This window comes from Hibiscus syriacus, unplaced genomic scaffold (assembly GCF_006381635.1).
Source record: "Hibiscus syriacus cultivar Baekdansim isolate YM2019G1 unplaced genomic scaffold, ASM638163v2 tig00111720_pilon, whole genome shotgun sequence".
Classification (NCBI taxonomy): domain Eukaryota; kingdom Viridiplantae; phylum Streptophyta; class Magnoliopsida; order Malvales; family Malvaceae; genus Hibiscus; species Hibiscus syriacus.
This window is the reverse complement of record NW_024063163.1, coordinates 119407-137946: the sequence shown is the minus strand read 5'-3', so window position 1 is coordinate 137946 and position 18540 is coordinate 119407. Positions and strand designations below refer to the sequence as shown.

Genomic DNA, 18540 nt, shown 5'->3' with positions numbered 1-18540 from the left:
AACGAAGGCCTTAAATAAATTAAGGGGGCAAGGAATGACAGGTGCGATCATACCAGCACTAATGCACCGGATCTCATTAGAACTCCGCAGTTAAGCGTGCTTGGGAGAGAGTAGTACTAGGATGGGTGACCTATTGGGAAGTCCTCGTGTTGCAGCCCTCTTTTTCGGATTAATTTCTTTTTATTCTATCTCGAACACACGCACACGTACATATTCCGCCTGCCTGGAGTTGGGTACTTGGGGAGAAAGGTTCGAGTCGTAGATTCTGAATTTTACGAGTCCCTTAATTACAGGCCGGAAGAAAACGAAGGCCTTAAATAAATTAAGGGCGCAAAGCATGACGGGTGCGATAATACCAGCACGAATGAACCGGATCCCATCAGTTCCTCGAAGTTAAGCGTGCTTGGGCGAGAGTAGTACTAGGATGGGTGACTTCCTAGGAAGTCATCGTGTTGCACTTCTCTTTTTCGGATTATTTTCTTTTTATTATATCTCGAACACACGCACACGTACGTATTCCACCTGCCTGAAGTGGGGTACTTGGGGAGAAAGGTTCGGGTCGTAGAATCCGAATTTCACGAGTCCCTTAAGTACGGGATGGAAGAAAACGAAGGCCTTAAATAAATTAAGGGCGCAAGGAATGACGGGTGCGATCATACCAGCACTAATGCACCAGATCTCATTAGAACTCCGCTTTCAAGCGTGCTTGGGCGAGAGTAGTACTAGGATGGGTGACCTCCTGGGAAGTCCTCGTGTTGCAACCCTCTTTTTCAGATTTTTTTTATTCTATCTCGAACACAGGCACACGTACGTATTCTGCCTGTCTGGAGTGGGGTACTTGGGGAGAAAGGTTCGGGTCGTAAATCCGAATTTTACGAGTCCCTTAAGTACGGGCTGGAAGAAAACGAAGGCCTTAAATAAATTAAGGGCGCATTGAATGACGGGTGCGATCATACCAGCACAAATGCACCGGATCCCATCAGAACTCCGCAGTTAAGCGTGCTTGGGCGAGAGTAGTACTAGGATGGGTGACCTACTGGGAAGTCTTCGTGTTGCAGCCCACTTTTTTGGATTATTTTCTTTTTATTCTATCTCGAACACACGCACACGTACGTATTCCGCCTGCCTGGAGTTTGGTACTTGGGGAGAAAGGTTCGAGTCGTAGATTCTGAATTTTACGAGTTCGTTAAGTACGGGCCAAAAGAAAACGAAGGCCTTAAATAAATTAAGGGCGCAATGAATGACGGGTACGATAATACCAGTACTAAACCACCGGATCCCATCAGAACTTCGCAGTTAAGCGTGCTTGGGCGAGAGTAGTACTAGGATGGGTGACCTACTGGGAAGTCCTCGTGTTGCACCCCTCTTTTTCAGATTATTTTCTTTTTATTATATCTCGAACACACGCACACGTACGTATTCTGCCTGCCTGGAGTAGGGTACTTGGAGAGAAAGGTTCGGGTCGTAGAATCCGAATTTTGCGACTCCCTTAAGTACGGGCCGGAAGAAAACGAAGGCCTTAAATAAATTAAGGGCACAAGGCATGACGGGTGCGATCATACCAGCAAATGCAACAGATCCCATCAGAACTCTGCAGTTAAGCGTGCTTGGGCGAGAGTAGTACTAGGATGGGTGACCTATTGGGAAGTCCTCGTGTTGCACCCCTCTTTTTCGGATTATTTTCTTTTTATTCTATCTCGAACACACATATACGTACGTATTCCGCCTGCCTGGAGTGGGGTACTTGGGAGAAAGGTTCGGGTCGTAGAATCCGAATTTTGCGACTCCCTTAAGTACGGGCCGGAAGAAAACGAAGGTCGTAAATAAATTAAGGGAGCAAGGAATGATGGGTGCGATCATACCAGCACTAATGCACCGGATCCCATCAGAACTCCGCAGTTAAGCATGCTTGGGAGAAAGTAGTACTATGATGGGTGACCTCCTGGGAAGTCCTCGTTTTGCACCCCTCTTTTTCGGATTATTTTCTTTTTATTCTATCTTGAACACACGCACACATACGTTTTCCGCCTGCCTAGAGTGGGGTACTTAGGGAGAAAGGTTCGGGTCGTAGAATCCGAATTTTACGAGTCCCTTAAGTACGGGCCAAAAGAAAACGAATGCCTTAAATAAATTAAGGGCGCAAAGAATAATGGGTGCGATCATATCGGCACTAATGCACCAGATCTCATTAGAACTCCACTGTTAAGCGTGCTTGGGCGAGAGTAGTACTAGGATGGGTGACCTCCTGGGAAGTCCTCGTGTTGCACCCCTATTTTCGGATTATTTCTTTTTATTCTATCTCGAACACACGCACACGTACGTATTCCGCCTGCCTGGAGTGGGGTACTTGGGGAGAAAGGTTCGGGTCGTAGAATTCGATTTTCATGAGTCCCTTAAGTACGGGACGGAAGAAAACGAAGGCCTTAAATAAATTAAGGGCGCAAGGAATGACGGGTGCGATCATACGAGCACTAATGCACCGGATCTCATTAGAACTCCGCTATTAAGCATGCTTGGGCGAGAGTAGTACTAGGATGGGTGACCTCCCGGGAAGACCTCGTGTTGCAGCCCTCTTTTTCAGATTATTTCTTTTTATTCTATCTCGAACACACGCACACGTACGTGTTCCGCCTGCCTGGAGTGGGGTACTTGGGGAGAAAGGTTCGGTTCGTAGAATCCAAATTTTGTGACTCCCTTAAGTACTGGCCGGAAGAAAACGAAGGCCTTAAATAAATTAAGGGCGCAAGGCATGACGGGTGCGATCATACCAGCACAAATGCACCAGATCCCATCAGAACTCTGCAGTTAAGCGTGCTTGGGCGAGAGTAGTACTAGGATGGGTGACCTCCTGAAGTCCTCGTGTTGCACCCCTCTTTTTCGGATTATTTTCTTTTTATTCTATCTCGAACACACACACGTACGTATTCCGCCTGCCTGGAGTGGGGTACTTGGGGAGAAAGGTTCGGGTCGTAGAATCCGAATTTTGCGACTCCCTTAAGTACTGGCCGGAAGAAAACGAAGGCCTTAAATAAATTAAGGGCACAAGGCATGATGGGTGCGATCATACCAGCACAAATGCACCAGATCCCATCAGAACTCTGCAGTTAAGCGTGCTTGGGCGAGAGTAGTACTAGGATGGGTGACCTATTGGAAGTCCTCGTGTTGCACCCCTCTTTTTCGGATTATTTTCTTTTTATTCTATCTCGAACACACATACACGTACGTATTCCGCCTGCCTGGAGTGGGGTACTTGGGGAGAAAGGTTCGGGTCGTAGAATCCGAATTTTGCGACTCCCTTAAGTACGGGCCGGAAGAAAACGAAGGCCGTAAATAAATTAAGGGAGCAAGGAATGATGGGTGCGATCATACCAGCACTAAGCACCGGATCCCATCAAAACTCGCAGTTAAGCATGCTTGGAGAGTAGTACTAGGATGGGTGACCTCCTGGAAGTCCTCGTGTTGCACCCCTCTTTTTCTGATTATTTTCTTTTTATTTTATCTCGAACACACGCACACGTACGTATTCCGCCTGCCTGGAGTGGGGTACCTAGGGAGAAAGTTTCGGGTCGTAGAATCTGAATTTTACGAGTCCCTTAAGTACGGTCCGGAAGAAAACGAAGGCCTGAAATAAATTTAGGGAGCAAGGAATGATGGGTGCGATCATACCAGCACTAATGCACCGGATCCCTTCAGAACTTCGCAGTTAAGCGTGCTTGGGAGAAAGTAGTACTAGGATGGGTGACCTCCTGGAAAGTCCTCGTGTTGCACCCCTCTTTTTCAGATTATTTTCTTTTTATTATATCTCGAACACACGCACACATACGTTTTCCGCCTGCCTAGAGTGGGGTACTTAGGGAGAAAGGTTCGGGTCGTAGAATCCGAATTTTACGAGTCCCTTAAGTACGGGCCAAAAGAAAACGAATGCCTTAAATAAATTAAGGGCGCAAAGAATGATGGGTACGATCATATCGGCACTAATGCACCAGATCTCATTAGAACTCCACTGTTAAGCGTGCTTGGGCGAGAGTAGTACTAGAATGGGTGACCTCCTGGGAAGTCCTCGTGTTGCACCCCTCTTTTTCGGATTATTTTCTTTTTATTATCTCGAACACACGCACGTACGTATTCCGCCTGCCTGGAGTGGGGTACTTGGGGAGAAAGGTTCGGGTCGTAGAATCTGAATTTTGCGACTCCCTTAAGTACTGGCCGGAAGAAAACGAAGGCCTTAAATAAATTAAGGGCGCAAGGCATGACGGGTGCATACCAGCACAAATGCACCAGATCCCATCAGAACTCTGCAGTTAAGCGTGCTTGGGCGAGAGTAGTACTAGGATGGGTGACCTATTGGGAAGTCCTCGTGTTGCACCCTCTTTTTCGGATTATTTTCTTTTTATTCTATCTCGAACACACATACACGTACGTATTCCGCCTGCCTGGAGTGGGGTACTTGGGGAGAAAGGTTCGGGTCGTAGAATCCGAATTTTGCGACTCCCTTAAGTACGGGCCGGAAGAAAACGAAGGCCGTAAATAAATTAAGGGAGCAAGGAATGATGGGTGCGATCATACCAGCACTAATGCACCGGATCCCATCAGAACTCCGCAGTTAAGCGTGCTTGGGAGAGTAGTATGATGGGTGACCTCCTGGGAAGTCCTCGTGTTGCACCCCTCTTTTTCGGATTTTTTTTATTCTATCTCGAACACGCACACATACGTATTCCGCCTGCCTGGAGTGGGGTACTTGGGGAGAAAGGTTTGGGTCTTAGAATCCGAATTTTCCGACTCCCTTAAGTACGGGCCGGAAGAAAACGAAGGCCGTAAATAAATTAAGGGAGCAAGGAATGATGGGTGCGATCATACCAGCACTAATGCACCGGATCCGATCAGAACTCTGCAGTTAAGCATGCTTGGAGAAGTAGTACTATGATGGTGACCTCCTGGGAAGTCCTCGTGTTGCACCCCTCTTTTTGGATTATTTTCTTTTTATTTTATCTCGAACACACGCACACGTGCGTATTCCGCCTGCCTGGAGTGGGGTACTTGGGGAGAAAGGTTCGGGTCGTAGAATCCGAATTTTACGAGTCTCTTAAGTACGGGCCCGAAGAAAACGAAGGCCTTAAATAAATTAAGGGCGCAATGAATGAGGGGTGCGATCATACCAGCACTAAACCACCGGATCCCATCAGAACTTCGCAGTCAAGCGTGCTTGGGAGAAAGTAGTACTAGGATGGGTGACCTCCTGGGAAGTCCTCGTGTTGCACCCTCTTTTTCGATTATTTTCTTTTATTCTATCTCGAACACACGCACACGTACGTATTCCGCCTGCCTGGAGTGGGGTACTTGGGGAGAAAGGTTCGGGTCCTAGAATCCGAATTTTACGAGTCTCTTAAGTACGGGCCGGAAGAAAACGAAGGCCTTAAATAAATTAAGGGCAAGGATGGGTGCGATCATACCAGCACTAATGCACCGGATCCCATCAGAACTCGCAGTTAAGCGTGCTTGGGAAAGTAGTACTAGGATGGGTGACCTCCTGGGAAGTCCTCGTGTTGCACCCCTCTTTTTCGGATTATTTTCTTTTTATTCTATCTCGAACACACACACGTACGTATTCCGCCTGCCTGGAGTGGGGTACTTGGGGAGAAAGGTTCGGGTCGTAGAATCCGAATTTTGTGACTCCCTTAAGTACGGGCCGGAAGAAAACGAAGGCCTTAAATAAATTAAGGGCGCAAGGCATGACGGGTGCAATCATACCAGCACAAATGCACCGGATCCCATCAGAACTCCGCAGTTAAGCGTGCTTGGGCGAGAGTAGTACTAGGATGGGTGACCTATTGGGAAGTCCTCGTGTTGCACCCCTCTTTTTCGGATTATTTTCTTTTTATTCTATCTCGAACACACGTACACGTACGTATTCCGCCTGCCTGGAGTGGGGTACTTGGGGAGAAAGGTTCGGGTCGTAGAATCCGAATTTTGCGACTCCCTTAAGTACGGGCCGGAAGAAAACGAAGGCCGTAAATAAATTAAGGAAGCAAGAATGATGGCTGCGATCATACCAGCACTAATTCACCGGATTCCATCAGAGATCCGCAGTTAAGCGTGCTTGGGAGAAAGTAGTACTATGATGGGTGACCTCCTGGGAAGTCCTCGTATTGCACCCCTCTTTTTCAGATTATTTTCTTTTTATTCTATCTCGAACACACGCACACGTACGTATTCCGCCTGCCTGGAGTGGGGTACTTGGGGAGAAAGGTTCGGGTCGTAGAATCCGAATTTTACGAGTCCCTTAAGTACGGGCCGGAAGAAAACGAAGGCCTTAAATAAATTAAGGGCGCAAGGAATGACGGGTGCGATCATACCAGCACTAATGCACCGGATCTCATTAGAACTCCACTGTTAAGCGTGCTTGGGCGAGAGTAGTACTAGGATGGGTGACCTCCTGGGAAGTCCTCGTGTTGCACCCCTCTTTTTCGGATTATTTTCTTTTTTTCTATCTCGAACACACACACGTACGTATTCCGCCTGCCTGGAGTGGGGTACTTGGGGAGAAAGGTTCGGGTCGTAGAATCCGAATTTTGCGACTCCCTTAAGTAGGGCCGGAAGAAAACGAAGGCCTTAAATAAATTAAGGGAGCAAGGAATGACGGGTGCGATCATACCAGCACTAATGCACCGGATCCCATCAGAACTCGCAGTTAAGCGTGCTTGGGCGAGAGTAGTACTAGGATGGGTGACCTCCTGGGAAGTCCTCGTGTTGCACCCCTCTTTTTTTATTTTCTTTTTATTCTATCTCGAACACACGCACACGTACGTATTCCGCCTGCCTGGAGTGGGGTACTTGGGGAGAAAGGTTCGGGTCGTAGAATCGAATTTTACGAGTCCCTTAAGTACGGCCGGAAGAAAACGAAGGCCTTAAATAAATTAAGGGAGCAAGAATGATGGGTGCGATCATACCAGCACTAATGCACCGGATCCCATCAGAACTCGCAGTTAAGCGTGCTTGGGAGAGTAGTACTAGGATGGGTGACCTCCTGGGAAGTCCTCGTGTTGCACCCCTCTTTTTCGGATTATTTTCTTTTTATTCTATCTCGAACACACGCACACGTACGTATTCCGCCTGCCTGGAGTGGGGTACTTGGGGAGAAAGGTTCGGGTCGTAGAATCCGAATTTTACGAGTCCCTTAAGTACGGGCCGGAAGAAAACGAAGGCCTTAAATAAATTAAGAGAGCAAGGAATGATGAGTGCGATCATACCAGCACTAATGCACCGGATCCCATCAGAACTTCGCAGTTAAGCGTGCTTGGGAGAAAGTAGTACTAGGATGGGTGACCTCCTGGGAAGTCCTCGTGTTGCACCCCTCTTTTTCAGATTATTTTCTTTTTATTATATCTCGAACACACGCACACGTACGTATTCCGCCTGCCTGGAGTGGGGTACTTGGGGAGAAAGGTTCGGGTCGTAGAATCCGAATTTTGCGACTCCCTTAAGTACGGGCCGGAAGAAAACGAAGGCCTTAAATAAATTAAGGGCGCAAGGAATGACGGGTGCGATCATACCAGCACAATGCACCGGATCCCATCAGAACTCCGCAGTTAAGCGTGCTTGGGCGAGAGTAGTACTAGGATGGGTGACCTCCTGGGAAGTCCTCGTGTTGCACCCCTCTTTTTCGGATTATTTTCTTTTTATTCTATCTCGAACACACACGTACGTATTCCGCCTGCCTGGAGTGGGGTACTTGGGGAGAAAGGTTCGGGTCGTAGAATCCGAATTTTACGAGTCCCTTAAGTACGGGCCGGAAGAAAACGAAGGCCTTAAATAAATTAAGGGAGCAAGGAATGATGGGTGCGATCATACCAGCACTAATGCACCGGATCCCATCAGAACTCCGCAGTTAAGCGTGCTTGGGAGAAAGTAGTACTAGGATGGGTGACCTCCTGGGAAGTCCTCGTGTTGCACCCCTCTTTTTCGGATTATTTTCTTTTTATTCTATCTCGAACACACGCACACACGTATTCCGCCTGCCTGGAGTGGGGTACTTGGGGAGAAAGGTTCGGGTCGTAGAATCCGAATTTTGCGACTCCCTTAAGTACGGGCCGGAAGAAAACGAAGGCCTTAAATAAATTAAGGGCGCAAGGAATGACGGGTGCGATCATACCAGCACTAATGCACCGGATCCCATCAGAACTCGCAGTTAAGCGTGCTTGGGGAGAGTAGTACTAGGATGGGTGACCTCCTGGGAAGTCCTCGTGTTGCACCCCTCTTTTTCGATTATTTTCTTTTTATTCTATCTCGAACACACACACGTACGTATTCCGCCTGCCTGGAGTGGGGTACTTGGGGAGAAAGGTTCGGGTCGTAGAATCCGAATTTTACGAGTCCCTTAAGTACGGGCCGGAAGAAAACGAAGGCCTTAAATAAATTAAGGGCGCAAGGAATGAGGGTGCGATCATACCAGCACTAATGCACCGGATCCCATCAGAACTCGCAGTTAAGCGTGCTTGGGAGAGTAGTACTAGGATGGGTGACCTCCTGGGAAGTCCTCGTGTTGCACCCCTCTTTTTCGGATTATTTTCTTTTTATTCTATCTCGAACACACGCACACGTACGTATTCCGCCTGCCTGGAGTGGGGTACTTGGGGAGAAAGGTTCGGGTCGTAGAATCCGAATTTTACGACTCCCTTAAGTACGGGCCGGAAGAAAACGAAGGCCTTAAATAAATTAAGGCGCAAGGCATGACGGGTGCGATCATACCAGCACTAATGCACCGGATCCCATCAGAACTCCGCAGTTAAGCGTGCTTGGCGAGAGTAGTACTAGGATGGGTGACCTCCTGGGAAGTCCTCGTGTTGCACCCCTCTTTTTCGGATTATTTTCTTTTTATTCTATCTCGAACACACGCACACGTACGTATTCCGCCTGCCTGGAGTGGGGTACTTGGGGAGAAAGGTTCGGGTCGTAGAATCCGAATTTTGCGACTCCCTTAAGTACGGGCCGGAAGAAAACGAAGGCCTTAAATAAATTAAGGCAGCAAGGAATGATGGCTGCGATCATACCAGCACTAATGCACCGGATCCCATCAGAATCCGCAGTTAAGCGTGCTTGGGAGAAAGTAGTACTATGATGGGTGACCTCCTGGGAAGTCCTCGTATTGCACCCCTCTTTTTCAGATTATTTTCTTTTTATTCTATCTCGAACACACGCACACGTACGTATTCCGCCTGCCTGGAGTAGGGTACTTGGGGAGAAAGGTTCGGGTCGTAGAATCCGAATTTTACGAGTCCCTTAAGTACGGGCCGGAAGAAAACGAATGCCTTAAATAAATTAAGGGCGCAAAGAATGATGGGTGCGATCATACCGGCACTAATGCACCGGATCTCATTAGAACTCCACTGTTAAGCGTGCTTGGCGAGAGTAGTATTAGGATGGGTGACCTCCTAGGAAGTCCTCGTGTTGCACCCCTCTTTTTCGGATTATTTTCTTTTTATTCTATCTCGAACACACGCACACGTACGTATTCCGCCTGCCTGGAGTGGGGTACTTAGGGAGAAAGGTTCGGGTCGTAGAATCCGAATTTACGAGTCCCTTAAGTAAGGGACGGAAGAAAACGAAGGCCTTAAATAAATTAAGGGCGCAAGGAATGACGGGTGCGATCATACCAGCACTAATGCACCGGATCTCATTAGAACTCCGCTGTCAAGCGTGCTTGGGCGAGAGTAGTACTAGGATGGGTGACCTCCTGGGAAGTCCTCGTGTTGCACCCTCTTTTTCGGATTATTTTCTTTTTATTCTATCTCGAACACAGGCACACGTACGTATTCCGCCTGCCTGGAGTGGGGTACTTGGGGAGAAAGGTTCGGGTCGTAGAATCCGAATTTTACGAGTCCCTTAAGTACGTGCCGGAAGAAAACGAAGGCCTTAAATAAATTAAGGGCGCAATGAATGACGGGTGCGATCATACCAGCACTAATGCACCGGATCCCATCAGAACTCCGCAGTTAAGCGTGCTTGGGCGAGAGTAGTACTAGGATGGGTGACCTCCTGGGAAGTCCTCGTGTTGCACCCCTCTTTTTCGGATTATTTTCTTTTTATTCTATCTCGAACACACGCACACGTACGTATTCCGCCTGCCTGGAGTGGGTACTTGGGGAGAAAGGTTCGGTCGTAGAATCTGAATTTTACGAGTTCCTTAAGTACGGGCCGGAAGAAAACGAAGGCCTTAAATAAATTAAGGGCGGAATGAATGACGGGTACGATAATACCAGTACTAAACCACCGGATCCCATCAGAACTTCGCAGTTAAGCGTGCTTGGGCGAGAGTAGTACTAGGATGGGTGACCTCCTGGGAAGTCCTCGTGTTGCACCCCTCTTTTTCAGATTATTTTCTTTTTATTATATCTCGAACACACGCACACGTACGTATTCTGCCTGCCTGGAGTGGGGTACTTGGGGAGAAAGGTTCGGGTCGTAGAATCCGAATTTTGCGACTCCCTTAAGTACGGGCCGGAAGAAAACGAAGGCCTTAAATAAATTAAGGGCGCAAAGCATGACGGGTGCGATCATACCATCACAAATGCACCGGATCCCATCAGAACTCCGCAGTTAAGCGTGCTTGGGCGAGAGTAGTACTAGGATGGGTGACCTCCTGGGAAGTCCTCGTGTTGCACCCCTCTTTTTCGGATTATTTTCTTTTTATTCTATCTCGAACACACGCACACGTACGTATTCCGCCTGCCTGGAGTGGGGTACTTGGGGAGAAAGGTTTGGGTCGTAAAATATGAATTTTACGAGTCCCTTAAGTACGGGCCGGAAGAAAACGAAGGCCTTAAATAAATTAAGGGAGCAATGAATGACGGGTGCGATCATACCAGCACTAAAGCACCGGATCCCATCAGAACTTCGCAGTTAAGCGTGCTTGGGAGAAAGTAGTACTAGGATGGGTGACCTCCTGGGAAGTCCTCGTGTTGCACCCCTCTTTTTCGGATTATTTTCTTTTTATTCTATCTCGAACACACGCACACGTACGTATTCCGCCTGCCTGGAGTGGGGTACTTGGGGAGAAAGGTTCGGGTCGTAGAATCCGAATTTTGGGACTCCCTTAAGTGCGGGCCGGAAGAAAACGAAGGCCTTAAATAAATTAAGAGCGCAAGGCATGACGGGTGCGATCATACCAGCACTAATGCACCGGATCCCATCAGAACTTCGCAGTTAAGCGTGCTTGGGCGAGAGTAGTACTAGGATGGGTGACCTCCTGGGAAGTCCTCGTGTTGCACCCCTCTTTTTCGGATTATTTTCTTTTTATTCTATCTCGAACACACGCACACGTACGTATTCCGCCTGCCTGGAGTGGGGTACTTGGGGAGAAAGGTTCGGGTCGTAAATCTGAATTTTGCGACTCCCTTAAGTACGGGCCGGAAGAAAACGAAGGCCGTAAATAAATTAAGGGAGCAAGGAATGATGGGTGCGATCATACCAGCACTAATGCACCGGATCCCATCAGAACTCCGCAGTTAAGCATGCTTTGGAGAAAGTAGTCTATGATGGGTGACCTCCAGGGAAGTCCTCGTGTTGCACCCCTCTTTTTCGGATTATTTTCTTTTTATTCTATCTCGAACACACGCACACATACGTATTCCGCCTGCCTGGAGTGGGGTACTTGGGGAGAAAGGTTTGGGTCGTAGAATCCGAATTTTGCGACTCCCTTAAGTACGGCCGGAAGAAAACGAAGGCCGTAAATAAATTAAGGGAGCAAGGAATGATGGGTGCGATCATACCAGCACTAATGCACCGGATCCGATCAGAACTCCGCAGTTAAGCATGCTTGGGAGAAAGTAGTACTATGATGGGTGACCTCCTGGGAAGTCCTCATGTTGCACCCCTCTTTTTCAGATTATTTTCTTTTTATTTTATCTGGAACACACGCACACGTGCGTATTCCGCCTGCCTGGAGTGGGGTACTTGGGGAGAAAGGTTCGGGTCGTAGAATCCGAATTTTGCGACTCCCTTAAGTACGGGCCGGAAGAAAACGAAGGCCTTAAATAAATTAAGGGCGCAAGGCATGACGGGTGCGATCATACCAGCACAAATGCACCAGATCCCATCAGAACTCTGCAGTTAAGCGTGCTTGGGCGAGAGTAGTACTAGGATGGGTGACCTATTGGGAAGTCCTCGTGTTGCACCCCTCTTTTTCAGATTATTTTCTTTTTATTCTATCTCGAACACACGCACACGTACGTATTCCGCCTGCCTGGAGTGGGGTACTTGGGGAGAAAGGTTCGGGTCGTAGAATCCGAATTTTGTGACTCCCTTAAGTACGGGCCGGAAGAAAACGAAGGCCTTAAATAAATTAAGGGCGCAAGGAATGACGGGTGCGATCATACCAGCACAAATGCACCGGATCCCATCAGAACTCCGCAGTTAAGCGTGCTTGGGCGAGAGTAGTACTAGGATGGGTGACCTCCTGGGAAGTCCTCGTGTTGCACCCCTCTTTTTCAGATTATTTTCTTTTTATTATATCTCGAACACACGCACACGTACGTATTCTGCCTGCCTGGAGTGGGGTACTTGGGGAGAAAGGTTCGGGTCGTAGAATCCGAATTTTACGACTCCCTTAAGTACGGGCCGGAAGAAAACGAAGGTCGTAAATAAATTAAGGGAGCAAGGAATGATGGGTGCGATCATACCAGCACTAATGCACAGGATCCCATCAGAACTCCGCAGTTAAGCATGCTTGGGAGAAAGTAGTACTATGATGGGTGACCTCCTGGGAAGTCCTCGTGTTGCACCCCTCTTTTTCGGATTATTTTCTTTTTATTCTATCTTGAACACAGGCACACATACGTATTCCGCCTGCCTGGAGTGGGGTACTTAGGGAGAAAGGTTCGGGTCGTAGAATCCGAATTTTACGAGTCCCTTAAGTACGGGACAAAAGAAAATGAATGCCTTAAATAAATTAAGGGCGCAAAGAATGATGGGTGCGATCATATCGGCACTAATGCACCAGATCTCATTACAACTCCACTGTTAAGCGTGCTTGTGCGAGAGTAGTACTAGGATGGGTGACCTCCTGGGAAGTCCTCGTGTTGCACCCCTCTTTTTCAGATTATTTTCTTTTTATTCTATCTCGAACACACGCACACGTACGTATTCCGCCTGCCTGGAGTGGGGTACTTGGGGAGAAAGGTTCGGGTCGTAGAATTCAAATTTGACGAGTCCCTTAAGTACGAGACGGAAGAAAACGAAGGCCTTAAATAAATTAAGGGCGCAAGGAATGACGGGTGCGATCATACTAGCACTAATGCACCGGATCTCATTAGAACTCCGCTGTTAAGCATGCTTGGGCGAGAGTAGTACTAGGATGGGTGACCTCCTGGGAAGTCCTCGTGTTGCAGCCCTCTTTTTCAGATTATTTTCTTTTTATTCTATCTCAAACACAGGCACACGTATGTATTCTGCCTTCCTGGAGTGGGGTACTTGGGGAGAAAGGTTCGGGTCGTAGAATCCGAATTTTAAGAGTCCCTTAAGTACGGGCCGGAAGAAAACGAAGGCCTTAAATAAATTAAGGGCGCAAGGCATGACGGGTGCGATCATACCAGCACTAAAGCTCCGGATCCCATCAGAACTTCGCAGTTAAGCATGCTTGGGAGAAAGTAGTACTAGGATGGGTGACCTCCTGGGAAGTCCTCGTGTTGCACTCCTCTTTTTCTGATTATTTTCTTTTTATTTTATCTCGAACACACGCACACGTACGTATTCCGCCTGCCTGGAGTGGGGTACCTGGGGAGAAAGGTTCGGGTCGTAGAATCTGAATTTTACGAGTCCCTTAAGTACGGTCCGGAAGAAAACGAAGGCCTGAAATAAATTTAGGGAGCAAGGAATGATGGGTGCGATCATACCAGCACTAATGCACCGGATCCCTTCAAAACTTCGCAGTTAAGCGTGCTTGGGAGAAAGTAGTACTAGGATGGGTGACCTCCTGGGAAGTCCTCGTGTTGCACCCCTCTTTTTTAGATTATTTTCTTTTTATTATATCTCGAACACACGCACACGTACGTATTCCGCCTGCCTGGAGTGGGGTACTTGGGGAGAAAGGTTCGGGTCGTAGAATCCGAATTTTGCGAGTCCCTTAAGTACGGGCCGGAAGAAAACGAAGGCCTTAAATAAATTAAGGGCGCAAGGCATGACGGGTGCGATCATACCAGCACTAATGCACCGGATCCCATCAGAACTCGCAGTTAAGCGTGCTTGGGCGAGAGTAGTACTAGGATGGGTGACCTCCTGGGAAGTCCTCGTGTTGCACCCCTCTTTTTCGGATTAATTTCTTTTTATTCTATCTCGAACACACATACACGTACGTATTCCGCCTGCCTGGGGTGGGGTACTTGGGGAGAATGGTTCGGGTCGTAGAATCCGAATATTGCGACTCCCTTAAGTACGGGCCGGAAGAAAACGAAGGCCGTAAATAAATTAAGGGAGCAAGGAATGATGGGTGCGATCATACCAGCACTAATGCACCGGATCCCATCAGAACTCCGCAGTTAAGCGTGCTTGGGAGAGTAGTACTAGGATGGGTGACCTCCTGGGAAGTCCTCGTGTTGCACCCCTCTTTTTCAGATTATTTTCTTTTTATTTTATCTCGAACACACGCACACGTGCGTATTCCGCATGCCTGGAGTGGGGCACTTGGGGAGAAAGGTTTGGGTCGTAGAATCCGAATTTTGTGACTCCCTTAAGTACGGGATGGAAGAAAACGAAGGCCGTAAATAAATTAAGGGAGCAAGGAATGATGGGTGCGATCATACCAGCACTAATGCACCGGATCCGATCAGAACTCCGCAGTTAAGCGTGCTTGGGAGAAAGTAGTACTATGATGGGTGACCTCCTGGGAAGTCCTCGTGTTGCACCCCTCTTTTTCAGATTATTTTCTTTTTATTTATCTCGAACACACGCACACGTACGTATTCCGCCTGCCTGGAGTGGGGTACTTGGGGAGAAAGGTTCGGGTCGTAGAATCCGAATTTTGCGACTCCCTTAAGTACGGGCCGGAAGAAAACGAAGGCCGTAAATAAATTAAGGGAGCAAGGAATGATGGGTGCGATCATACCAGCACTAATGCACCGGATCCCATCAGAACTCCGCAGTTAAGCATGCTTGGAGAGTAGTATGATGGGTGACCTCCTGGGAAGTCCTCGTGTTGCACCCCTCTTTTTCGGATTATTTTCTTTTTATTCTATCTCGAACACACGCACACGTACGTATTCCGCCTGCCTGGAGTGGGGTACTTGGGGAGAAAGGTTCGGGTCGTAGAATCCGAATTTTGCGACTCCCTTAAGTACGGGCCGGAAGAAAACGAAGGCCGTAAATAAATTAAGGGAGCAAGGAATGATGGGTGCGATCATACCAGCACTAATGCACCGGATCCCATCAGAACTCCGCAGTTAAGCATGCTTGGGAGAAAGTAGTACTATGATGGGTGACCTCCTGGGAAGTCCTCGTGTTGCACCCCTCTTTTTCGGATTATTTTCTTTTTATTCTATCTCGAACACACGCACACGTACGTATTCCGCCTGCCTGGAGTGGGGTACTTGGGGAGAAAGGTTCGGGTCGTAAAATCCGAATTTTACGAGTCCCTTAAGTGCGGGCCCGAAGAAAACGAAGGCTTTAAATAAATTAAGGGACCAAGGAATGTCTCGTGTGATCAAACCAGCACTAATGCATCGGATCCCATCAAAACTCCGCAGTTAAGCGTGCTTGGGCGAGAGTAGTACTAGGATGGGTGACCTCCGGGGAAGTCCTCGTGTTCCACCTTTCTTTTTCGGATTATTTTCTTTTAATTCTATCTCGAACACACGCACACGTACGTATTCCGCCTGCCTGGAGTTGGGTATTTAGGGAGAAAGGTTCGGGTTGTAGATTCTGAATTTTACGAGTCCCTTAAGTACGGGCCGGAAGAAAACAAAGGCCTTAAATAAATTAAGGGCGCAATGAATGAGGGGTGCGATCACACCAGTACTAAACCACCGGATCCCATCAGAAATTCGCAGTTAAGCGTGCTTGGAGAAAGTAGTACTAGGATGGGTGACCTCCTGGGAAGTCCTCGTGTTGCACCCCCCTTTTCGGATTATTTTCTTTTTATTCTATCTCGAACACACGCACACGTACGTATTCCGCCTGCCTGGAGTGGGGTACTTGGGGAGAAAGGTTCGGGTCGTAGAATCTGAATTTTACGAGTCTCTTAAGTACGGGCCGGAAGAAAACGAAGGCCTTAAATAAATTAAGAGAGCAAGGAATGATGAGTGCGGTCATACCAGCACTAATGCACCGGATCCCATCAGAACTCGCAGTTAAGCGTGCTTAGGAGAAAGTAGTACTAGGATGGGTGACCTCCTGGGAAGTCCTCGTGTTGCACCCCTCTTTTTCGGATTATTTTCTTTTTATTCTATCTCGAACACACGCACACGTACGTATTCCGCCTGCCTGGAGTGGGGTACTTGGGGAGAAAGGTTCGGGTCGTAGAATCCGAATTTTGTGACTCCCTTAAGTACGGGCCGGAAGAAAACGAAGGCCTTAAATAAATTAAGGGCGCAAGGCATGACGGGTGCGATCATACCAGCACTAATGCACCGGATCCCATCAGAACTCCGCAGTTAAGCGTGCTTAGGCGAGAGTAGTACTAGGATGGGTGACCTATTGGGAAGTCCTCGTGTTGCACCCCTCTTTTCGGATTATTTTCTTTTTATTCTATCTCGAACACACGCACACGTACGTATTCCGCCTGCCTGGAGTGGGGTACTTGGGGAGAAAGGTTCGGGTCGTAGAATCCGAATTTTGCGACTCCCTTAAGTACGGGCCGGAAGAAAACGAAGGCCTTAAATAAATTAAGGGAGCAAGGAATGATGGCTGCGATCATACCAGCACTAATGCACCGGATCCCATCAGAACTCCGCAGTTAAGCGTGCTTGGGAGAGTAGTACTAGGATGGGTGACCTCCTGGGAAGTCCTCGTGTTGCACCCCTCTTTTTCGGATTATTTTCTTTTTATTCTATCTCGAACACACGCACACGTACGTATTCCGCCTGCCTGGAGTGGGGTACTTGGGGAGAAAGGTTCGGGTCGTAGAATCCGAATTTTACGAGTCCCTTAAGTACGGGCCGGAAGAAAACGAATGCCTTAAATAAATTAAGGGCGCAAGGCATGATGGGTGCGATCATACCAGCACTAATGCACCGGATCCCATCAGAACTCAACTGTTAAGCGTGCTTGGGCGAGAGTAGTACTAGGATGGGTGACCTCCTAGGAAGTCCTCGTGTTGCACCCCTCTTTTTCGGATTATTTTCTTTTTATTCTATCTCGAACACACGCACACGTACGTATTCCGCCTGCCTGGAGTGGGGTACTTGGGGAGAAAGGTTCGGGTCGTAGAATCCGAATTTACGAGTCCCTTAAGTACGGGACGGAAGAAAACGAAGGCCTTAAATAAATTAAGGGCCCAAGGAATGTCGGGTGCGATCATACCAGCACTAATGCATCGGATCCCATCAGAACTCCACAGATAAGCGTGCTTGGGCGAGAGTAGTACTAGGATGGGTGACCTCCTGGGAAGTCCTCGTGTTGCACCTTTCTTTTTCGGATTATTTTCTTTTTATTCTATCTCGAACACACGCACACGTACGTATTTCACTTGCCTGGAGTGGGGTACTTGGGGAGAAAGGTTCGGGTCGTAGAATCCGAATTTTACGAGTCCCTTAAGTACGGGACGGAAGAAAACGAAGGCCTTAAATAAATTAAGGGCGTAAGGAATGACAGGTGCGATCATACCAGCACTAATGCACCGGATCTCGTTAGAACTCCGCAGTTAAGCATATTTGGGCGAGAGTCGTACTAGGATGGGTGTCCTCCTGGGAAGTCCTCGTGTTGCACCCCTCTTTTTTCGGATTATTTTCTTTTTATTCTATCTCGAACACATGCACACGTACGTATTCCGCCTACCTGGAGTGGGGTACTTGGGGAGAAAGGTTCGGGTCGTAGAATCTGAATTTTACGAGTCCCTTAAGTACGGGCCGGAAGAAAACAAAGGCCTTAAATAAATTAAGGGCGCAAGGAATAACGGGTGCGATCATACCAGCACTAATGCACCGGATCTCATTAGAACTCCGCAGTTAAGCATGCTTGGGCGAGAGTAGTACTAGGATGGGTGACCTCCTGGGAAGTCCTCGCGTTGCACCCCTCTTTTTCGGATTATTTTCTTTTTATTCTATCTCGAACACACGCACACGTACTTATTCCGCCTGCCTGGAGTGGGGTACTTGGGGAGAAAGGTTCGGGTCGTAGAATCCGAATTTTACGAGTCCCTTAAGTACGGGCCGGAAGAAAACGAATGCCTTAAATAAATTAAAGGCGCAAGGCATGATGGTTGCGATCATACCAGCACAAATGCACCGGATCCCATCAGAACTCCGCAGTTAAGCGTGCTTGGGCGAGAGTAGTACTAGGATGGGTGACCTACTAGGAAGTCCTCGTGTTGCATCCCTCTTTTTCGGATTATTTTCT

The 18540-nt window shown here is 48.1% G+C and overlaps 55 non-coding genes and 7 pseudogenes across 55 annotated transcripts; all 62 read left to right on the top strand.

The window, feature by feature from the left end:
- The first annotated feature begins 39 nt into the window (after positions 1-39).
- On the top strand, positions 40-158 carry LOC120168768. The gene has a single exon (XR_005520551.1). It is a non-coding gene; the product is annotated as a 5S ribosomal RNA (ribosomal RNA).
- A 184-nt stretch (positions 159-342) lies between these two features.
- Positions 343-461, top strand: LOC120168822 (annotated as a pseudogene).
- A 184-nt stretch (positions 462-645) lies between these two features.
- Positions 646-764, top strand: LOC120168777. The gene has a single exon (XR_005520559.1). It is a non-coding gene; the product is annotated as a 5S ribosomal RNA (ribosomal RNA).
- A 178-nt stretch (positions 765-942) lies between these two features.
- Positions 943-1061, top strand: LOC120168710. Its single transcript, XR_005520496.1, has one exon. It is a non-coding gene; the product is annotated as a 5S ribosomal RNA (ribosomal RNA).
- A 184-nt stretch (positions 1062-1245) lies between these two features.
- LOC120168757 lies at positions 1246-1364 on the top strand. The gene has a single exon (XR_005520540.1). It is a non-coding gene; the product is annotated as a 5S ribosomal RNA (ribosomal RNA).
- A 184-nt stretch (positions 1365-1548) lies between these two features.
- On the top strand, positions 1549-1665 carry LOC120168785. The gene has a single exon (XR_005520567.1). It is a non-coding gene; the product is annotated as a 5S ribosomal RNA (ribosomal RNA).
- Positions 1666-1848: 183 nt separating this feature from the next.
- On the top strand, positions 1849-1967 carry LOC120168763. Its single transcript, XR_005520546.1, has one exon. It is a non-coding gene; the product is annotated as a 5S ribosomal RNA (ribosomal RNA).
- Positions 1968-2151: 184 nt separating this feature from the next.
- On the top strand, positions 2152-2270 carry LOC120168749. Its single transcript, XR_005520533.1, has one exon. It is a non-coding gene; the product is annotated as a 5S ribosomal RNA (ribosomal RNA).
- A 182-nt stretch (positions 2271-2452) lies between these two features.
- Positions 2453-2571, top strand: LOC120168809. The gene has a single exon (XR_005520589.1). It is a non-coding gene; the product is annotated as a 5S ribosomal RNA (ribosomal RNA).
- Positions 2572-2754: 183 nt separating this feature from the next.
- Positions 2755-2871, top strand: LOC120168743. Its single transcript, XR_005520527.1, has one exon. It is a non-coding gene; the product is annotated as a 5S ribosomal RNA (ribosomal RNA).
- Positions 2872-3053: 182 nt separating this feature from the next.
- On the top strand, positions 3054-3171 carry LOC120168727. The gene has a single exon (XR_005520512.1). It is a non-coding gene; the product is annotated as a 5S ribosomal RNA (ribosomal RNA).
- A 184-nt stretch (positions 3172-3355) lies between these two features.
- On the top strand, positions 3356-3468 carry LOC120168831 (annotated as a pseudogene).
- Positions 3469-3652: 184 nt separating this feature from the next.
- LOC120168781 lies at positions 3653-3771 on the top strand. Its single transcript, XR_005520563.1, has one exon. It is a non-coding gene; the product is annotated as a 5S ribosomal RNA (ribosomal RNA).
- Positions 3772-3955: 184 nt separating this feature from the next.
- LOC120168792 lies at positions 3956-4074 on the top strand. The gene has a single exon (XR_005520573.1). It is a non-coding gene; the product is annotated as a 5S ribosomal RNA (ribosomal RNA).
- Positions 4075-4254: 180 nt separating this feature from the next.
- LOC120168780 lies at positions 4255-4369 on the top strand. The gene has a single exon (XR_005520562.1). It is a non-coding gene; the product is annotated as a 5S ribosomal RNA (ribosomal RNA).
- A 183-nt stretch (positions 4370-4552) lies between these two features.
- Positions 4553-4666, top strand: LOC120168810. Its single transcript, XR_005520590.1, has one exon. It is a non-coding gene; the product is annotated as a 5S ribosomal RNA (ribosomal RNA).
- Positions 4667-4843: 177 nt separating this feature from the next.
- On the top strand, positions 4844-4959 carry LOC120168827 (annotated as a pseudogene).
- A 183-nt stretch (positions 4960-5142) lies between these two features.
- Positions 5143-5261, top strand: LOC120168764. The gene has a single exon (XR_005520547.1). It is a non-coding gene; the product is annotated as a 5S ribosomal RNA (ribosomal RNA).
- Positions 5262-5436: 175 nt separating this feature from the next.
- LOC120168820 lies at positions 5437-5552 on the top strand. The gene has a single exon (XR_005520600.1). It is a non-coding gene; the product is annotated as a 5S ribosomal RNA (ribosomal RNA).
- A 182-nt stretch (positions 5553-5734) lies between these two features.
- On the top strand, positions 5735-5853 carry LOC120168673. The gene has a single exon (XR_005520461.1). It is a non-coding gene; the product is annotated as a 5S ribosomal RNA (ribosomal RNA).
- A 183-nt stretch (positions 5854-6036) lies between these two features.
- LOC120168816 lies at positions 6037-6155 on the top strand. The gene has a single exon (XR_005520596.1). It is a non-coding gene; the product is annotated as a 5S ribosomal RNA (ribosomal RNA).
- Positions 6156-6339: 184 nt separating this feature from the next.
- On the top strand, positions 6340-6458 carry LOC120168702. The gene has a single exon (XR_005520488.1). It is a non-coding gene; the product is annotated as a 5S ribosomal RNA (ribosomal RNA).
- A 180-nt stretch (positions 6459-6638) lies between these two features.
- On the top strand, positions 6639-6756 carry LOC120168716. Its single transcript, XR_005520502.1, has one exon. It is a non-coding gene; the product is annotated as a 5S ribosomal RNA (ribosomal RNA).
- A 177-nt stretch (positions 6757-6933) lies between these two features.
- LOC120168802 lies at positions 6934-7049 on the top strand. Its single transcript, XR_005520583.1, has one exon. It is a non-coding gene; the product is annotated as a 5S ribosomal RNA (ribosomal RNA).
- Positions 7050-7233: 184 nt separating this feature from the next.
- On the top strand, positions 7234-7352 carry LOC120168755. The gene has a single exon (XR_005520539.1). It is a non-coding gene; the product is annotated as a 5S ribosomal RNA (ribosomal RNA).
- A 184-nt stretch (positions 7353-7536) lies between these two features.
- Positions 7537-7654, top strand: LOC120168685. Its single transcript, XR_005520472.1, has one exon. It is a non-coding gene; the product is annotated as a 5S ribosomal RNA (ribosomal RNA).
- A 180-nt stretch (positions 7655-7834) lies between these two features.
- Positions 7835-7953, top strand: LOC120168708. Its single transcript, XR_005520494.1, has one exon. It is a non-coding gene; the product is annotated as a 5S ribosomal RNA (ribosomal RNA).
- A 182-nt stretch (positions 7954-8135) lies between these two features.
- Positions 8136-8252, top strand: LOC120168798. Its single transcript, XR_005520579.1, has one exon. It is a non-coding gene; the product is annotated as a 5S ribosomal RNA (ribosomal RNA).
- A 180-nt stretch (positions 8253-8432) lies between these two features.
- Positions 8433-8548, top strand: LOC120168801. Its single transcript, XR_005520582.1, has one exon. It is a non-coding gene; the product is annotated as a 5S ribosomal RNA (ribosomal RNA).
- Positions 8549-8731: 183 nt separating this feature from the next.
- Positions 8732-8849, top strand: LOC120168703. The gene has a single exon (XR_005520489.1). It is a non-coding gene; the product is annotated as a 5S ribosomal RNA (ribosomal RNA).
- A 184-nt stretch (positions 8850-9033) lies between these two features.
- Positions 9034-9151, top strand: LOC120168794. Its single transcript, XR_005520575.1, has one exon. It is a non-coding gene; the product is annotated as a 5S ribosomal RNA (ribosomal RNA).
- A 184-nt stretch (positions 9152-9335) lies between these two features.
- On the top strand, positions 9336-9453 carry LOC120168811. The gene has a single exon (XR_005520591.1). It is a non-coding gene; the product is annotated as a 5S ribosomal RNA (ribosomal RNA).
- A 183-nt stretch (positions 9454-9636) lies between these two features.
- LOC120168700 lies at positions 9637-9755 on the top strand. The gene has a single exon (XR_005520486.1). It is a non-coding gene; the product is annotated as a 5S ribosomal RNA (ribosomal RNA).
- Positions 9756-9938: 183 nt separating this feature from the next.
- Positions 9939-10057, top strand: LOC120168544. Its single transcript, XR_005520339.1, has one exon. It is a non-coding gene; the product is annotated as a 5S ribosomal RNA (ribosomal RNA).
- Positions 10058-10239: 182 nt separating this feature from the next.
- LOC120168742 lies at positions 10240-10358 on the top strand. The gene has a single exon (XR_005520526.1). It is a non-coding gene; the product is annotated as a 5S ribosomal RNA (ribosomal RNA).
- Positions 10359-10542: 184 nt separating this feature from the next.
- LOC120168680 lies at positions 10543-10661 on the top strand. Its single transcript, XR_005520468.1, has one exon. It is a non-coding gene; the product is annotated as a 5S ribosomal RNA (ribosomal RNA).
- A 184-nt stretch (positions 10662-10845) lies between these two features.
- Positions 10846-10964, top strand: LOC120168732. Its single transcript, XR_005520517.1, has one exon. It is a non-coding gene; the product is annotated as a 5S ribosomal RNA (ribosomal RNA).
- Positions 10965-11148: 184 nt separating this feature from the next.
- Positions 11149-11267, top strand: LOC120168657. The gene has a single exon (XR_005520446.1). It is a non-coding gene; the product is annotated as a 5S ribosomal RNA (ribosomal RNA).
- A 183-nt stretch (positions 11268-11450) lies between these two features.
- On the top strand, positions 11451-11568 carry LOC120168823 (annotated as a pseudogene).
- A 183-nt stretch (positions 11569-11751) lies between these two features.
- LOC120168775 lies at positions 11752-11870 on the top strand. Its single transcript, XR_005520557.1, has one exon. It is a non-coding gene; the product is annotated as a 5S ribosomal RNA (ribosomal RNA).
- A 184-nt stretch (positions 11871-12054) lies between these two features.
- On the top strand, positions 12055-12173 carry LOC120168676. Its single transcript, XR_005520464.1, has one exon. It is a non-coding gene; the product is annotated as a 5S ribosomal RNA (ribosomal RNA).
- Positions 12174-12357: 184 nt separating this feature from the next.
- On the top strand, positions 12358-12476 carry LOC120168648. The gene has a single exon (XR_005520438.1). It is a non-coding gene; the product is annotated as a 5S ribosomal RNA (ribosomal RNA).
- A 184-nt stretch (positions 12477-12660) lies between these two features.
- LOC120168774 lies at positions 12661-12779 on the top strand. Its single transcript, XR_005520556.1, has one exon. It is a non-coding gene; the product is annotated as a 5S ribosomal RNA (ribosomal RNA).
- Positions 12780-12963: 184 nt separating this feature from the next.
- Positions 12964-13082, top strand: LOC120168813. Its single transcript, XR_005520593.1, has one exon. It is a non-coding gene; the product is annotated as a 5S ribosomal RNA (ribosomal RNA).
- A 184-nt stretch (positions 13083-13266) lies between these two features.
- Positions 13267-13385, top strand: LOC120168753. The gene has a single exon (XR_005520537.1). It is a non-coding gene; the product is annotated as a 5S ribosomal RNA (ribosomal RNA).
- A 184-nt stretch (positions 13386-13569) lies between these two features.
- Positions 13570-13688, top strand: LOC120168773. The gene has a single exon (XR_005520555.1). It is a non-coding gene; the product is annotated as a 5S ribosomal RNA (ribosomal RNA).
- Positions 13689-13872: 184 nt separating this feature from the next.
- LOC120168786 lies at positions 13873-13991 on the top strand. Its single transcript, XR_005520568.1, has one exon. It is a non-coding gene; the product is annotated as a 5S ribosomal RNA (ribosomal RNA).
- A 184-nt stretch (positions 13992-14175) lies between these two features.
- Positions 14176-14293, top strand: LOC120168715. The gene has a single exon (XR_005520501.1). It is a non-coding gene; the product is annotated as a 5S ribosomal RNA (ribosomal RNA).
- A 184-nt stretch (positions 14294-14477) lies between these two features.
- LOC120168734 lies at positions 14478-14594 on the top strand. The gene has a single exon (XR_005520519.1). It is a non-coding gene; the product is annotated as a 5S ribosomal RNA (ribosomal RNA).
- Positions 14595-14778: 184 nt separating this feature from the next.
- Positions 14779-14897, top strand: LOC120168750. The gene has a single exon (XR_005520534.1). It is a non-coding gene; the product is annotated as a 5S ribosomal RNA (ribosomal RNA).
- A 183-nt stretch (positions 14898-15080) lies between these two features.
- LOC120168825 lies at positions 15081-15193 on the top strand (annotated as a pseudogene).
- A 184-nt stretch (positions 15194-15377) lies between these two features.
- Positions 15378-15496, top strand: LOC120168744. The gene has a single exon (XR_005520528.1). It is a non-coding gene; the product is annotated as a 5S ribosomal RNA (ribosomal RNA).
- A 184-nt stretch (positions 15497-15680) lies between these two features.
- LOC120168815 lies at positions 15681-15799 on the top strand. The gene has a single exon (XR_005520595.1). It is a non-coding gene; the product is annotated as a 5S ribosomal RNA (ribosomal RNA).
- Positions 15800-15983: 184 nt separating this feature from the next.
- LOC120168824 lies at positions 15984-16101 on the top strand (annotated as a pseudogene).
- Positions 16102-16284: 183 nt separating this feature from the next.
- LOC120168821 lies at positions 16285-16402 on the top strand (annotated as a pseudogene).
- A 184-nt stretch (positions 16403-16586) lies between these two features.
- On the top strand, positions 16587-16705 carry LOC120168684. The gene has a single exon (XR_005520471.1). It is a non-coding gene; the product is annotated as a 5S ribosomal RNA (ribosomal RNA).
- A 183-nt stretch (positions 16706-16888) lies between these two features.
- LOC120168758 lies at positions 16889-17005 on the top strand. The gene has a single exon (XR_005520541.1). It is a non-coding gene; the product is annotated as a 5S ribosomal RNA (ribosomal RNA).
- A 184-nt stretch (positions 17006-17189) lies between these two features.
- Positions 17190-17308, top strand: LOC120168739. Its single transcript, XR_005520524.1, has one exon. It is a non-coding gene; the product is annotated as a 5S ribosomal RNA (ribosomal RNA).
- A 183-nt stretch (positions 17309-17491) lies between these two features.
- On the top strand, positions 17492-17610 carry LOC120168731. Its single transcript, XR_005520516.1, has one exon. It is a non-coding gene; the product is annotated as a 5S ribosomal RNA (ribosomal RNA).
- Positions 17611-17794: 184 nt separating this feature from the next.
- LOC120168797 lies at positions 17795-17913 on the top strand. Its single transcript, XR_005520578.1, has one exon. It is a non-coding gene; the product is annotated as a 5S ribosomal RNA (ribosomal RNA).
- Positions 17914-18098: 185 nt separating this feature from the next.
- On the top strand, positions 18099-18217 carry LOC120168694. Its single transcript, XR_005520481.1, has one exon. It is a non-coding gene; the product is annotated as a 5S ribosomal RNA (ribosomal RNA).
- A 184-nt stretch (positions 18218-18401) lies between these two features.
- Positions 18402-18520, top strand: LOC120168693. The gene has a single exon (XR_005520480.1). It is a non-coding gene; the product is annotated as a 5S ribosomal RNA (ribosomal RNA).
- Positions 18521-18540: the final 20 nt, after the last annotated feature.